Genomic DNA, 14,806 nt, shown 5'->3' on the forward strand with positions numbered 1-14,806 from the left:
AGTCTGATTTTAAGTGTTAATTCCTCTGTTATGTGTACACAATAGCAATGCTAACTATTTGAACTTGTTTTTCTTTCTGGTCAGATGTGCTTATAGGTTCAAGGTTTTACTTTCTGTTTTAATTTCAAGTTTACAGAATTTCTTAAATTCAGATGACTGCCTACTGGTGGTCCATATGGAACAGGAACCATTCTTAACTGTGAGCAAGAGCATTTTGTGCATAATTCTCCTTTTTGGCTGCTCTATTTATCATCTTACTAGAATGGAATTATGCTCCCAGGATGTTGATAAATGTTGATGAGTTGTAGTTTGAGCACTATTATGCGTGTTGTATTTGAATAACCAGGAATTTTTATTGATACATAAAGGATGTATATGTCTCTCTAATTGTAATACTGTTGTTGAAGTGCTTATCTTTTTATCTTGCCTTAGAGTGGAAGAACTGGCAAGGCTTGGCAGCTCCTTTGCCTCCTGTCTAATTTGGGTTTCTTGCCAGTGTCACTGAAGCAATTTTTAATGTGCTCTTATTAGACTAGAATTACTTGTATCATTTTTCTTTTCTACTAAGTCTCAGCTCAGAGCTTGTCAGCAGGATTATGTATGTCCTTGTGATGCTGGTGTTTCGAAGAACGTTATCATTTACTTTGGCTCTGTGCATTGAGGCTTGCCTACAGGAGGTGTGGTGACAGGGAGTGCTACAGCCTTTTTAGGTCATCGTTAAATCAGGCTGCTGCTGTCTTTCTGCAGAAGTTTTTCAGCCCTCCCTCTGAAGATCTCCATCTGCAGTTTTGAAGTCCTTGCTGCCCTTGCTAACCGCATATAAGCAGAAAGTTTTTGATTCAGTGGTATAGCTTTTCAGATGCATGTTGTCTTCTTTCCCACTGCTGAGCTGGGCCGTCTCTTGCATAATTACCTTTTATTTGAAGAAGAAATAGCTCCAGCTGGCTACTGCTGCTGCATTACTATGTGCAGGCAATGATTAGGTGTTCTGACTTTCCTTCCTTGTGCTTCTCTACTCTCATTGCTTTGGCTGTCCTTTGCTGGTACCTTCTGCAGTAGTCTCTCTCATTATCTGCCATCCATTACTTAAAACCTTCTAAAAACCTTTACTTGCTAAAAAGCAAGTAAAAATAAGTTTTGTTTGCTTGATTCCTTTGTTTTCCCTCCCCTGTCCTTATGAACTTGGGATAACTGCAAAAGGTTTGAGTAAGCACAGGCTTTGGATCCTGTTTGCCGCTTAGTGCGTTTACTCAAGCTGTTGCTGGTGTTCCTTGTGCAAACAGCTGCCAGTGGGTTTAAGTTGATCTTTTGTTTCTCACGTTGGTTAAACCTGCCCAGGTGCTCTGTGAGCTGGAGGTTCCCTTTGGTTGTGGCACCAGGAGTGGTGAGGGATCCCTGTGGTCCAGGCTGTTGGGTGGCCTCAGCCTGGGGCATGGGACACCTCCCTGGGGATGAGGTCAAGCCTGGGCTGGGGTATCAGCCCACCAGCAGCTGGGGGGGCTGGATCAGAAGAAGTTCTGCTGAGAGGAACTTTGGTCTCACAGGGCTGTAGGGATGGCCTGAGGCCAGGCTGGGATGTGGGCCCACAGGTGGGACTGGCTTGGTGGGGCTCATGGCCATCTGGAGGGAGCTGGAGAGGAGCCCTTTAGAAAAGAGTAATGCAGGAATATGACTGTCCTGCTTTATGTTTTGCATACAAACTAAAGCCTGATTATTTTTTATTATGAGCAGGACGTACTGAAGGAATTAATTCATAAACAAAACATCTGTCTCTCCAGCAGTTTTTTTTTGCTGGGATTGGAATGAGTCATGGGTTTGGGAACTGTGCTGGTCTCAGCGCAATGAGTTCACCAGAAGACTTAAAGATTTTCACTGTGTTTTCCAGGAAGAAAAGAATATATTGTGAAGTTAGTAAAACTTACCCTCCTTTTACATTTGCACATGGCCACCTACTTTTATGCCTTTATGATATTGGGAACTGTCTTCTAGGAGAGCAGTTTCCTTTTATTTTCCAATAAAAGCATTACAGAGACTTGGACAAGACTTTCTATACTAGTAAAAGTTAACAATCTGAATGTGGTGAGAGGAAATGAAGAATGTCAGGAGTGGTAAGGAGCAGTATGTTGTTGCCAATTCAGTTTTGGCCTAAACTTATATATGGGTAGATACCATTATTGAGGGGAAAAAAATTGAGTTGACTGACTAGAAGTAGTCCAGAAATGTTTAAAAGAAAATAAGATTTTAACTGTAAATTACTTGAAAAGCAGTGTTATGGTACTAGGAGATGGAAAATAGTCATTGAAAATGAAACTGTGTTCTTCTGCACTTGCCTTTTCTGAGGTTTTATTTATGAAATGTTAGTTTATTTATCTAGCTGAATTATGATTTACTTACAAGAAGAAATTGAAGTGATCAGTGCTTTGCTGCTCAGTCAAATTGAATTGACTCAGTTAATTCCTTCTAACTTTTATAGGAGCTGTAGCAGATTTTTAATACTGTCTAGCAAGGCTGTTGTATCTGTATTCTCTAGATTTGGTGCTGTAGTTCTTCAGGTGAGAACAGTCTGTAATTTTGTCAGCAGAAATGCACACAGTCATGTTAGCGCAATCGCTTTGCACTTGATCTTTCCTTCCTAACGCTTCATATAATTCTATAAATTTGATTTGTATAGAAACTGATCCAGTCTCAGGCCCTTAAAAGAATCTAGTATTTGTACCTTAGCTGCTGGATCCCACGTTTGAGATGTTTTGTTACCATGTTGGTCGATGGTGCTGTCTCCATGTCTCTTGCATATATTCTCATTCTGAGATTCTCTATCTGACAATCTCATTAAGCAGTGGGCTTCTGTGCTCCATTTATTAGTAATAGGCCCTTGCATAGTTTTATTTCCTCTTTAGAGTGGGATTTTCTATGGGAGTTTTAATTTTCAAAGTTTATTTTATATATGTTAATATGTCTTAGATGCATAGAAGTTGAGGAGGAAGACTTATCCAAAGACTTTTGGAGCATGAACAGTCACTTTTATCCTTGACAAGGCTATTAGGGCACAAGAGTGAACTGCTTCCCCATGTCTTTCTGTCATTCCCTTATCTAGCCAGCCCCTGGCATGGCTGTAGTCCAGCATGGTAAAGCCCAGTCCTGGATTTTACCACATACATTCACACTCTATGGTGTGGCCTGTGAGGACCTTCAGTGCTTCTGAGTGGAGAGGCTTGGCTTCCACTAGCACAGGAGTTTCTGCAGCAAAAGAAATGTCTTCCTCAGTGCATGAGACTTGTGAAGGCTGAACAAAATGACGAGATATGTACTCCCAGTGCAATGTGCTTCTCTTCTGATGTCATCGTAGCATTTTGAGGAGTGGGGCTTTGTCCCTCCCCTTTTATCATAACCTATGTTATTTCTGTTATTTCATAAATTATAAATAACTTAACTAAGTTATTAGTTTGTTTCCTCTGGTAGAGTTTGGGTTCTCTCTGCTCAGAGATGATTATGTTATGTGGGTAAAAGAAGTTCTACCCTTTTGTCTGGAATGCGGAGATGTCTTTGTTAATCTCTTGTGGTAAAGTAGTTTCTTACTGTGTCACTTGCCAAATGCTTCTTAATCAAGGGCCTCTTGTGCTTGGAGTTATACTTGATTTTTACTGGTATTTCAACAAATATTCTCTGTGTCCCATCTGTTCTTCACCAGAAGATGGGATTGCTCTGAAGTTTCTTGACTGTACCCATACTGTTTGTAAAAACATGTATTTGTTTCACCTGCATCCTGCCTTCCTTGTACCTGTGCTCATTGTGCCTATCTGCGTAGCTAGTGCTTTAAGGCAGATGTAGTGAGCTTTTTGTTTGTTATGTACTTAATGTTGGCAAAGTGCTGTTTTCAATGTGGATCAACAAGCCACAGAAATAAGCCTTAATGTCAGTTTCTCAAAGTACATTGTTTGTCTTAATAAGTTCCTATATACCTTAAACATGCAAACATATTTTAGGTATTGGAAGTTGTAAATGTGTCTTGTGAATGTAAAGCCACCTATGTAAGTTCTTAAGCTTCTTTGCCTGTTGTGTTAGCCATTATGAAATGAATGTGTTTGAAGTAAATTGTTAGAGTGATTAAGTCTAATGAATGGCCAAGTATCAGGTTATAAAGTCATGTTTATTTACCTACTGACTGTGTGAAATGAAAAGTAAAGGGTAAAGCAAAGCTGGATTGAATCATTCATGTTATTAGATTAACTATTCTCTTTTAATGTAGCTGATTTCTAGATGGGTGATTTTGAGGAGTTACAAGTCTGGAGATAATGCTACTGATACCTTTTATGAATTTCATGGGTTTTGTTGTTACTATGTCTGCAAAATATATGAAAGGAAAAACCTATAGCAAAAACACCACTTGATTTAACATAAGATGTACTTAGAAAATTTTCTGGGTGCTGTGTGTTAACAGTTAATTACTGAATTATGGGATTGCTTTAACTACTCACGTTGATTGTTGGGTTACAAAGGCAAAGTGGTTTAATAGCTTTTAATAAAGCGTGGTGTTAGGATTAGTAGAGGTTGTGGGTCCTGTTGAGTAAAGAAAGAAAAAGATTAAAACTGCAGATGAGTCTATAAGTTCATTGTAACAGGATATATGATTGTCTCTGAAATGGATTCAGGATTCAAAAATAATAAATTTTAAGAATGTAATTTTAGGGCTTGGTTCTAAAGGAATGTGCAGAGATGAGGGTAAGGTTGAAGAATGAATTAACCCAGTGAACTGTAGATTACTGCCAAAAGTAGCACCTATTCCTCCCACAGTCTCACTGTTTTGATACTAATGTGCAGCTGCAAATTTTAGTATTGGTCGAGTGTTCTAATGAATCAGGAAAATACTGGGTGATGAAGGATCTTGACCCTTTTATTTGGTAACATCCCACAGTTTATCTGGCATAAGCCACTACTGAAAAACTTCTTTTGGTTGAGGACAGGACTAGATTTTTTTCTCTGTGAAACAGTATTCCTATCTGTAACTAAAAATTTCTGTCCTTGAGCAATTGTATGAGTTGCTACTATTGTGTAGTGGTGGTTAGGTTTTGTATAGAAGGAGGATTTTCATAAGGCTGTTTATGGTAGAAAAAGAGTGATTTGAGATAACATCTGTATCTACATGAATTTTTTTTGTAGGCTGCACACCACAGCCAGGACTGTGTGGCTGTCAGTTGTTTTCCCTTATCTTGTATTCAGATGTCTTAGTTAAAGATGGAATATATTTCTTCCTGTTGTTGGTGCAGAATGTATTTATGGAGTAAAAATCGTAATTCTGTATGGAATATGTGCTTATTCTTTTGGTTGGATGCCATTTTATCTAGGGGTTTGGCCATGTAAAATATGATGTGGGTTGTATGAAGTTGATTTTGGCACAGAATTGTTGCAGAGAATTTGTTGCTGTTGACCTTGTCAGTTACTATACATACTAATCTGATAGGGGAAAATTGGAAATGCCACTCAATTTTAAAATGTGTATTTATCAATCAAGTGTGCATTTGGTGCTAAAATTACCTTTTCATAAGCCTGTGGAGATACACTGAGAGATTATATTATTTCAGGGTCCATAGCTCTGCCTGCTCTTTAGAGACAGCATAAATTATTCATTGCAAAGTGGTGGTTGACATTTAAGTTGGAAGGGTGTCTGATACATTGATTGAGCTCGTGTCTTCTCGGATTTGTCTGAAGGAAGACATACATTGTATATTTAGTCATGGTTTTTGTTTGGTTGGTTTGTTTTTTATAAACAGCCCTCTTACTTTGACGTGTGAAATTGGTAGATGCCTGTGCCTGTAAGTCTAAGATCTGTGTGCAATAAGCATGGAACCACTCCTAAATGTATCAAGTAAATGATACAGGGGGTTGTGTTGAATTGTCTTGCTGCGTCCCTGCTCCCTGGACAGGATGCTTCTTAACAAATGTAGGTGTTACTCCTTCGTCCACCTTCTCACATCCTCATGTTGTATTGTCTTAGTTTCAGGAATGTAGAACAGATACGATTCTCCTAATGTTTTCACTTCAAATAAAGGCATTCCAGTCTCTTCCTTGGCAAACTATAAAAAGACATAACAGAAATAAAGAAGGATGTTTTTGTTTGCTTGGGCTGTCTAGGTTACCATAATTCTTTTATCCTTCACTGTGCTGTTATACTGTTGTTCTCAGAATTTAATGTAGAACTGGAAAATTTCGCTACGTGTTTTACAGGTATCCCATACATTGATCCCATATATCTCCACACTGATCTGTAAGAGATACTAATCTAAAACTTAATGGTTTGTCCTCATCCATAAACGTGATGAAGTCTTCCCCTACCTCAAGAAGTTCCTACTTGTTCCCTGCAAGGAGTGCGGAGGGGGACAGTGGTATTTTATTTATATTTTTTATTTTGAAAGAAGACTGTCTTCTTCCCAAGAGGCTATCATTTGACAAAATTTCTGCATTACCATGTTTGATGGAAACTTTCTAGCTATTAAAATAAAACAATTCTGCAACTGATCACTGATTGCAAATTACTATGAAAATAATTAAGTAGAACTTGCTTGAGAGTTGAAGAGAAAAGCCAGTAGTTTCCTTTCTAGATTTTTCTCAGCTTTCTCTGAGATTGAACAGGTCAGTCCTCAAAAAAACCCAACCAAACAAAAATAAAAACCCCCACAAAACCCCATAAATTTCAATGTACAAGGTCTGTTTGCAGTCATGGTTTTCTTAAATAGATTCTGTCAGGAGAGCAGAGCTAAGCTATCAAACATAGTGGGGGCTAGAAGCCGTGGATGACAGTTTTAATCATTTCTGAGATGATAACATCCCTTGAGCAAAACACTGGATCAGACCATTTTATTTTTGTTTGTAATTTCTTAAGTTTGCAGAACACTCTGCAGTTTTGCAAGCTTTGTTGAAGTGATTCGAAGCTTTGTTGAACTCACCCATTTTGAAGTGAGTGATGCTTGTAACTGCTGGAAGATTCTTGGAAAGAAGTAGGCAGCATGTCAGAAATGTGTTCAGGTTGTGTTATTTGCCAGAAAGAAAAACTATTTATTTAACTGCTGCAAAGTATGAGCACACTGCCAACAGATGGTTTACTACTTTTACATAGTGTTTGTTTTCCTTCAAGAAAAACATTCATGTAGTAGTTCATAGAGGTATTTCTACTCTTACAGAGATTTTAGTATCCCCAGAACTGCATATATTTCATTCTTAAAAGCATTATGCATTTTGCTAGTAAGTTATTCTTCTTAGGCATTTGGAGTGATTGAAAAAAACCACTATTTATATTTACCAAGGAATGTTGATTCACCTTAGATGGATGAAAGAAATGCTTTAATACCTTGATGTTATCTTTTATTGTCTTGTCCCAATGTATTACTATGCTTTTGTACTTTTCCCCAGCATTAAAGTAATAAAAGGAACTTTTTCTTTTTTTTTCTGGTGTGGGTGTTGCAGGTTGCAGTTTAGAAAATTGAAAATATTTATCCTGAAAGGCCTGACTTTGTTCCCTCCTTCTCTTTTGGGATATTTAATTTAATGGATGACTGCAACTTGTACCAGTATCAGTTCTGTGAGGAGGAATGGAAATGGAACTGGGAGGATTTGTAAAACCTGATTTCAGAGTTTACTGACTTATACTAGTTGGAGAAAGCAAGTAGTAAGAGTACCATGTACCAGTTTTGTGGGGTTCTATATTTTCTTTCTTTAAAACACCTTCAGCTGATGATGTAGGAATAACCTGTCTCTCTGGCAACCTGTGCACTAAATTATGAATCCATTTAATGTGTTTTTTCAATTATCAGTACTTAATAAGTCAGAATCTGCTTCCTGTGAGATGTTTTGACAGAATAGGTGATGTGAGTTAGTGTATTGTAGTTATGGGTGCTATACTGCCGTAATAGCATTGCAACATTTGTTTTCTATATTCCTATAGGCAACAGTTCTGATAGTTGTAACAGAGACAGACTTTTAACCTGACTTTTGCTACCTCTCTGTTTAAGCCAACAAATAATGGAGTCAGTATACCAAGAAATTTTATACTATCTTGAGCCCCATTTTCTTCTTTTCAAGGAGAAGACCCATATGGGCTCCTGTTTTAGCACTTTTTAGTAAGTTTGGTTCTTTGTAGCAAGTTTTGTTTTTGAAAAAATTTGTCTAGATTGGCTCCATGCCATGTCTTCAGTCAGTGATTTCAATATTTGATGAAAGTACATGACATTTTTGGTTTTCTCTTTAAAGCACAATTTCATGATCCTTGTAAACTAACACTGCTGGGGGCCCATGGGAGCCTTGATCTTACCAGCTGCACTTCATTCCCGTGTGCTGACACACAGCTGTGGAGTGCACTATATCAGGGAGCTTGAGCTGAGTAAAACCAAAAGTAATCAATATTTTTTTAAGATAGCTTAAAAGTGGATTAATTCTCGTCTAGTTCACTGTACTACCACAGAAGCATTTATACTGTCATAGGGAAGAGAAGTACAAAAGGAAGTCAGTAAGTAAGTACAAGTGTAAGTCAGTACAAGTGCTTGTGGTGGTCATAAGTTCAATGAGAAACAACACAAACTACTGAAAGAAACTGTGCATGTTCTAAACTACAGCCCTTCCAACTAGTTCCCCTTTCCTTGAGGAACATGACTGCTCCTTCTCACCGGTATCCTTTAATTTCATTTTTTAGTGATTTTTCTTTGCCAAAATACAGACAAACAATTGAACAAGCAATAATAGGTCAAATGCAACTTCAGATCAGTTGATTTGGGTTTGTGATAAAAGTATTAGGCCATGTGAATAAGTTGGAGTTGCTTTAATGGTGCCTCTGGTGCTGTCTCATGTGATATTAGTCACATTGGATTAACGAAGGAAATTAGGTTCACATGAAAGTAGCATAAGGTGTAGAAACAAATGATTTAGAAGTGTATTCTAAGGAGTTAGTATCTTTCTAAGATATCTTTCTTACTGGAGGAGCGAAAGGAAGCTGTGCTATGTCTCAAACCATTTTAACTGTCCAAAGTGATGGCACACAGAATGTACCTCCTGACTTTTGATGGGTGTCAATCTAGAGAACTGCAAGTGTCAAAAGACAGAATTGGACTATAAAACTATTGTACAGTAGGAGAAATAGCCTTAAAGCAGTAAATACAAAAATCCCCTGTTAAGTTGGAATAATTAGTTATTCAGGTGTCAAATGTCCTTTTTTTTTTCTTTTCCCACAAAAAGATTGAAGAACATGGTAGATGTTGAAGTGAAGCTCTTCTGTTTTGCTATTTATGGCAGTAGCTGTATAAGGCAGTAGCTCACTCCTTATAGGAGTCTGTAGATCTCGAGTTGGTAGGGGCCCATAAGGGCCACTAAGTTCAACTGCTTTCTCCTCACAGGGCTACCTAAAACTAAACCATATGATAAGGGCATTGTCCAGATGCTCCCTGAACTCTGATAGGCTTGGTAAGGCGACCATTTACCTGGGGAGCCTGTTCCAAAGACCCAACAAATAGTTCTTTCAGTTGACTCTGGTGCCATCAATGAAGCTGTGGGTCCAGACTTGAGGATTACATTTCAGAAAAGATATAGGGTAAAGGGAAAAGGCCTAGAGAGGTGAGAGGTTTGGAGGAAGAAATCTGTGAGGAATGGCCGAAGAAACTGTGGCAGTTCCTCCTGCAAATGAAAGTCTAAGGTTGGGTGTAATAACTGGTCTTAAGATCTAAACGCTTCTGAAAGGTCATATGAATTAAGCTAACCTCTCAAGACTATGATGTACAATGCTGTTATGCAAAAGTAGTAGTTTTTACTTGTTGTGAATGTCCCAGTGTCCTGAGGGCAAATTTCTAGAAATGCAAATCTGGTCTTTCTGCGGCTTTGTTATAAAATCTGGTAGTTCCTAAATTTCTTGGTGAATCTGTGTGATTCAGAATGTTCCTGTTAAAAAAGGATGACTCCAGCACAGGCTTCCAAGAAGTTCTTGACTGATTTTTGGTAAACAGTTTTCTAGATTGGGTGGTGTTGTTTAATGTGGTGTTGTCCATCTTTATTTTCAAAATCTTACATTCTTGAAATAATAATGACTTTCAGATTGTGGGATTCTTGCAAGGAGAATCTAAGTGGGTCTCTTAACTGTTGCTCTTCACTCAGAAAGACCTGGAGAGGGCTGTACCACCTTTACAGAGATGCCTTTGCCATTCTGGGGCAACTCGCAGAAACACCTCCAGCTTTTCATACCAGTTCCAGGGGAGGGCACATTTAGGGAACAGTGCTGCTTTTGGCAGTTAAGAAAATGCTGAAAGAATCAGTGTCCACTGATTCTTGCATTATTTTATTAATTTCTTATGAATATAGTCTTGATCCAGAATACTGTGAAAATATAAGCAGAAATTAATTTTAATTTGCTGCAGTTCTTCAATATATATTTGTTTTCTTGCACACCTATTTAAAATAATCTACTAATGGCCTGCAGTTATTCACACACAGAATCACAGTACAGAAATGTTATGTCTTACATTTGAGTTGGATTTTTCCCAGATTGCAGTATTTAGGTTCACTTCAGTATTACATCCTTTTTGTGAGCTGGGATCTATGATACTGTTTACTAGGACCTTAGCTTCTAGATCTGGAATTGCTGTTTTCTTTTCAGAACATGAAATATGACCTGGAATATACAGTAACCCATCCCTCAATATGTTTCTGTCACCTTATATGCCTTATGTCACCTCCTACTTAATTTTCTGTACCATTTAGAAACAGTTTAGGGGCACAGTCTCAAAAGAATGAAGTGATACTGCATCTTCTGTAAAGTAAATACCAGGCAACTATCACAATAGCAAGAGCTGTTCTTTTGGCAACAGTGTCTTGCAATGATTTCCTTAAGTAGATGTCATCTTTCAGGATAGTGGCTTTATTAAAAGCAGATTTGAGTGCTTGCTAGAGTTACTATTCCAAGAATAGTTGGTTGCTCAGATGATTTCACACTGCAGGCAGCATTTCAGTGGTTAGCCTGTCCTGTGAGCCCTTCCCTGTTTGTGATTAAACTGAAGATCCTTAAAAACAGCCAGATTTAGCGTACTGAACATTTTTTCCTTTTTTTTGGAAACCTTTATGTCCTTTTCCAGCTCTTGCTTTGTATTGTAATTTACTCCTATTTGAATTCTGAAAGCTGAGAATTAGTTTCCTTTCTGCATACCTATACCCTCAACAAAGATACTGTAAATCCCTTTTTTCCACTTATTTGCATAGAGTCCTATGAAACATGTGGGTGTAAAGATAAATTAGCCATTTGCTGGCTGTGTGCCTGAAAACAGTCTGAGATTCTGGCTGACCAGAAAACTGTCCAGTTTTGGTTTGGTGTTTTTTTTTTTTTTTGTTATTGAACATGTGGGATGCATTAAGGATTCAGCTTAATTATCTTGGTTTTATTTAATCTTCTTTTTAAGAAATTGCCTTTAATTGTTGCCCCCTCACATACTTCTAGAGGAAAAGTCAGCTGTTCACAGAGGGAGCTTTTAGTGATAGAAATATAGTGGAGAAGAACTGTAGTAGAGAAAGATGTGAGAAGATGCAAATGAGCAGCGCATTGCAGGCACTTTTTCAAATCCACACAGGAATCTTTCCTCTCTGTGTTTCTTCTTTGTGCTGGGACCACAGTGTAAATGCTGACATTCTGTTCCATAGTGCTATAGTAGATGGAGTGAAAAATTGCAGAAGAAAAAGGGGGTCTTTGATTAGCCTAAAGCATCAGTATAGTAGTTTGAGCGGAAGTAAATATGTGGAACAAAGCACGTGAGGTAGGAAATGTGGTCTCTCTTTCTGAACTCTTAGGTTCACTGGAACATTTAAATCCCCCTTACCTCAGAGGGGTTAATGCTGCAAGCAGTAATGCACTGTCTGAGAGTGCTCAGTGGTCCTCCAACAAGTTTCTTTAAGGATTTTATTTTGTATTTGAGTACAAATGGGAGGAAGAAGTTTGTGTTCCAGTGCATGAGTTCATAGCGGCCTTGAGTGGAAACTGCTGATGGTTTGAATTTGTCCTGGAATGTGCACCAAGAGAAAACATAATTGTGCAAAGAAATATGCATATACAACATGAAGTTGTGCATGTACAGGCAGGGGTTTGAGGTTTTTTTTTTAAGGAAAAGAGGGATTTTGTTGGAGAATGGGGAAAAAAATGAGACTTATTCATGTTCCTTGAGGAAGTGTATATATATATATATATTTTTTTTTTTTAAGTAAAACTGCCAGGAATTGTATTATCTCCACTTGTAAAAACAGGGAGCATTGGAAGGCTTTACTTATTTAAACAGAGATCTTCTGCATGCCTCTAGTGCATAGGAGAAGGTTGCTTATTTGAATTCAGCTGCTGATTTTTTGACGATGGAAAACAACTTCATCTAAACTATATTGACATCTCAATCTCAGAAATTTGTTTGTACACAGGCACAGTTAGTTATTTTCTTCTTTAAATAAATGGGCTTTTGTGGTTTGTGTTAGTGTCAGTTTTCACATCAGATTTGGCAGTTGCATCAAGTACACACTGTGTTAGATTAATTGTTTGAATATGGCTTCTGAAGCTGTTGTCAGCCCAAGTTCCCAGAACAGAAGGATCAAGGATCACAATCTCTGAAGTCAGGAGTCCACACTTTAGTTGGAGGTTCCAGTTACAGTCCAGGTATCTACTGTGTCTGTGTACAGCTTCTGGTAAATGTATACAAACCAGCTTAATGTCAAAGCCAGTGGCAGCATGCAGCAATGAACCACTAACATTTTGTGATACTGTAGGTAAGAAAAACTTGCATCTTCTCTCAATCCGGGAAGCCTTTACATCCCTGAGTAATCTTTGAAGTCATATTTTATTTTACAGTCTGTGACCATTAAGAAAATGTCTGAAAACATCTATTCAACAACTCAGTTGCGGAATTAACAGCATCAAATCATTGCAATCTGGAAAGCACCTTTTCAGTTGAATGTCACTTGAGTGTCTTTTAACCTGACAGCACTTCTGTGTGTTTTCCCGAAAAGCTGTTCACTGAAAATTCTTTAGGCACATGAAGGTCTGGGTTTTGCAAAGATTATCAGTCTCTAGTTCAGTCAGGAGGAGGTCTGTGTATTTAAATCCATTGTTGTTAACAGTGGCCTTGAATTAAAAAAACAAAAAAAAAAAAATTACCTCAAAAGCTAGTTGCAGTTTCCCAACAGTTTAAATGCTGGTATGATGTACTCTGCAAATATTTCTGTAACACAGAAGAAGAGAAAAGTATGAGATGAATGTGAAAACAGCACATTTTCTTTCAGAACTTTTTTCCAAGTAACTGCCATGTAAGTTTATTATTTTGATTCTGTTGTGATGTAAATATATTCATTTTAAAGGATAGGTAACTAAGATGTTGGGACTTACGAGATCACAGCTTGTCAGGAGCTATGCATTCTTTGATCACTTGAAATTGGTCTGGATTTTTCTTTTGATGGAGACAATTTTTAAATCCAATTCACTTTTTTAAAGGTTCATGTAAAATGACGTGATGATAAAACATGTCAGAATTCAAATAACTCTATGTTGGTTAACTGAGGTATGCTGTTACAGATTATTTTGGCACAGGATTCTGTTTGCATCCCAAAATTAGCGGGTGATGAATTAAGTTTGGACTAAGTTGTGCTGTTTCATGTGTAGTTTTTTTTTAAATTTTCCCATTTATAAGATAAGGGAATGTCATAAATAGAGACAACAAAACTTTGAGACTGAAAGTCTTAAGGCAATTACCTTGCTGGTAGTATGTGCACAAAAAATAATGGATCCTTGACCCTCTTGGTTTCATAATCTAATTTGACTGTAGTTTATTTACATTTATTTTAAATTATAGCAAATATCAAATGATCCCACAGGCAGAATTATCAGGTAGTTCAGGCCTGAGTATTATCATCTTCGAACTAAGAAAGCTAAGGATGTCAAAAAGATCTGTCAGCTTGAAAGTCTTAGTAATACAGAAACGTGTAAATTAATGTATGTGCATTGAAATGTCATTACATTGGGACAATTAAAGGTGTCATTCAGCAGTTTCCGTGAATGGGGGCCTATGTATGTGTTACAAGAGTCAGTGCAGAACTAATGGGAGTTACAGCTTGCACAAAGAACCTGTTAATGTCCCCTCTCAGTTCTCCCTCCTTTACTTAGGCCCCTCTGCAGGCTGTGGTGAGGTTTGTTTTTTGGGATGTGCATGACTAAGCTGCTTCCCTCCTCCTTCCCTGTTCTCTACAATAATTTTTTCCTATATAAATGTGTATGTCTCTCCTGAGACAAATGTCTCTCCTAAGTCAACTGTGCTGTTTTGTTACGAAACACACTGAGGAACTGACCTGGGTCAAAATTACAGAGCCCAAAAGTAGAGGTGTGGTTTTGTCTGTGTTGACCCCGATGGTGTCTCTGACACTGTTTCCTGTGCAGTTGCCCAGTCAGTAATTCCAGAGTTGAGGGGATGAGATGCTAAAGCTGCAAGAGGTGCAAGAGCTGCGTAATCAAATGCTGTCACCAGGAGCAGTGCTCCTGAAGGAACAGTCTCACCAAGTCTGAAGTTGTCTCTGTCCTCTGTGAACGTGACTTCTTGTGTGCCAGCACAACCATGGTTCTGCTTCCCTAAGCCCTTGCAGTGCTTTCCCTGTGTATGTGGGACACAGATCCGAGTTTCCCTCAGTTATCAGAGGGGGAATTAATGAAGCTTTTATGCTGCATGAAGTTAAGCAGGGTGTTTCTCTGAGAAGATTTTGCAACATACTGAAGTGCTAGTGCTTCTGCCCAAAATAAGCGAAGCTTGTATAAGCAAATTTA

General features: G+C 38.1%; 1 protein-coding gene across 3 annotated transcripts in view; it reads left to right on the forward strand.

Moving 5' to 3' along the window:
- STXBP6 (syntaxin binding protein 6) overlaps nucleotides 1-14,806 on the forward strand; it is a 95,562-nt gene that overhangs the window by 20,295 nt on the left and 60,461 nt on the right. The window lies entirely within an intron of this gene.

Source organism: Geospiza fortis, unplaced genomic scaffold, assembly GCF_000277835.1.
Source record: "Geospiza fortis unplaced genomic scaffold, GeoFor_1.0 scaffold54, whole genome shotgun sequence".
Lineage (NCBI taxonomy): Eukaryota > Metazoa > Chordata > Aves > Passeriformes > Thraupidae > Geospiza > Geospiza fortis.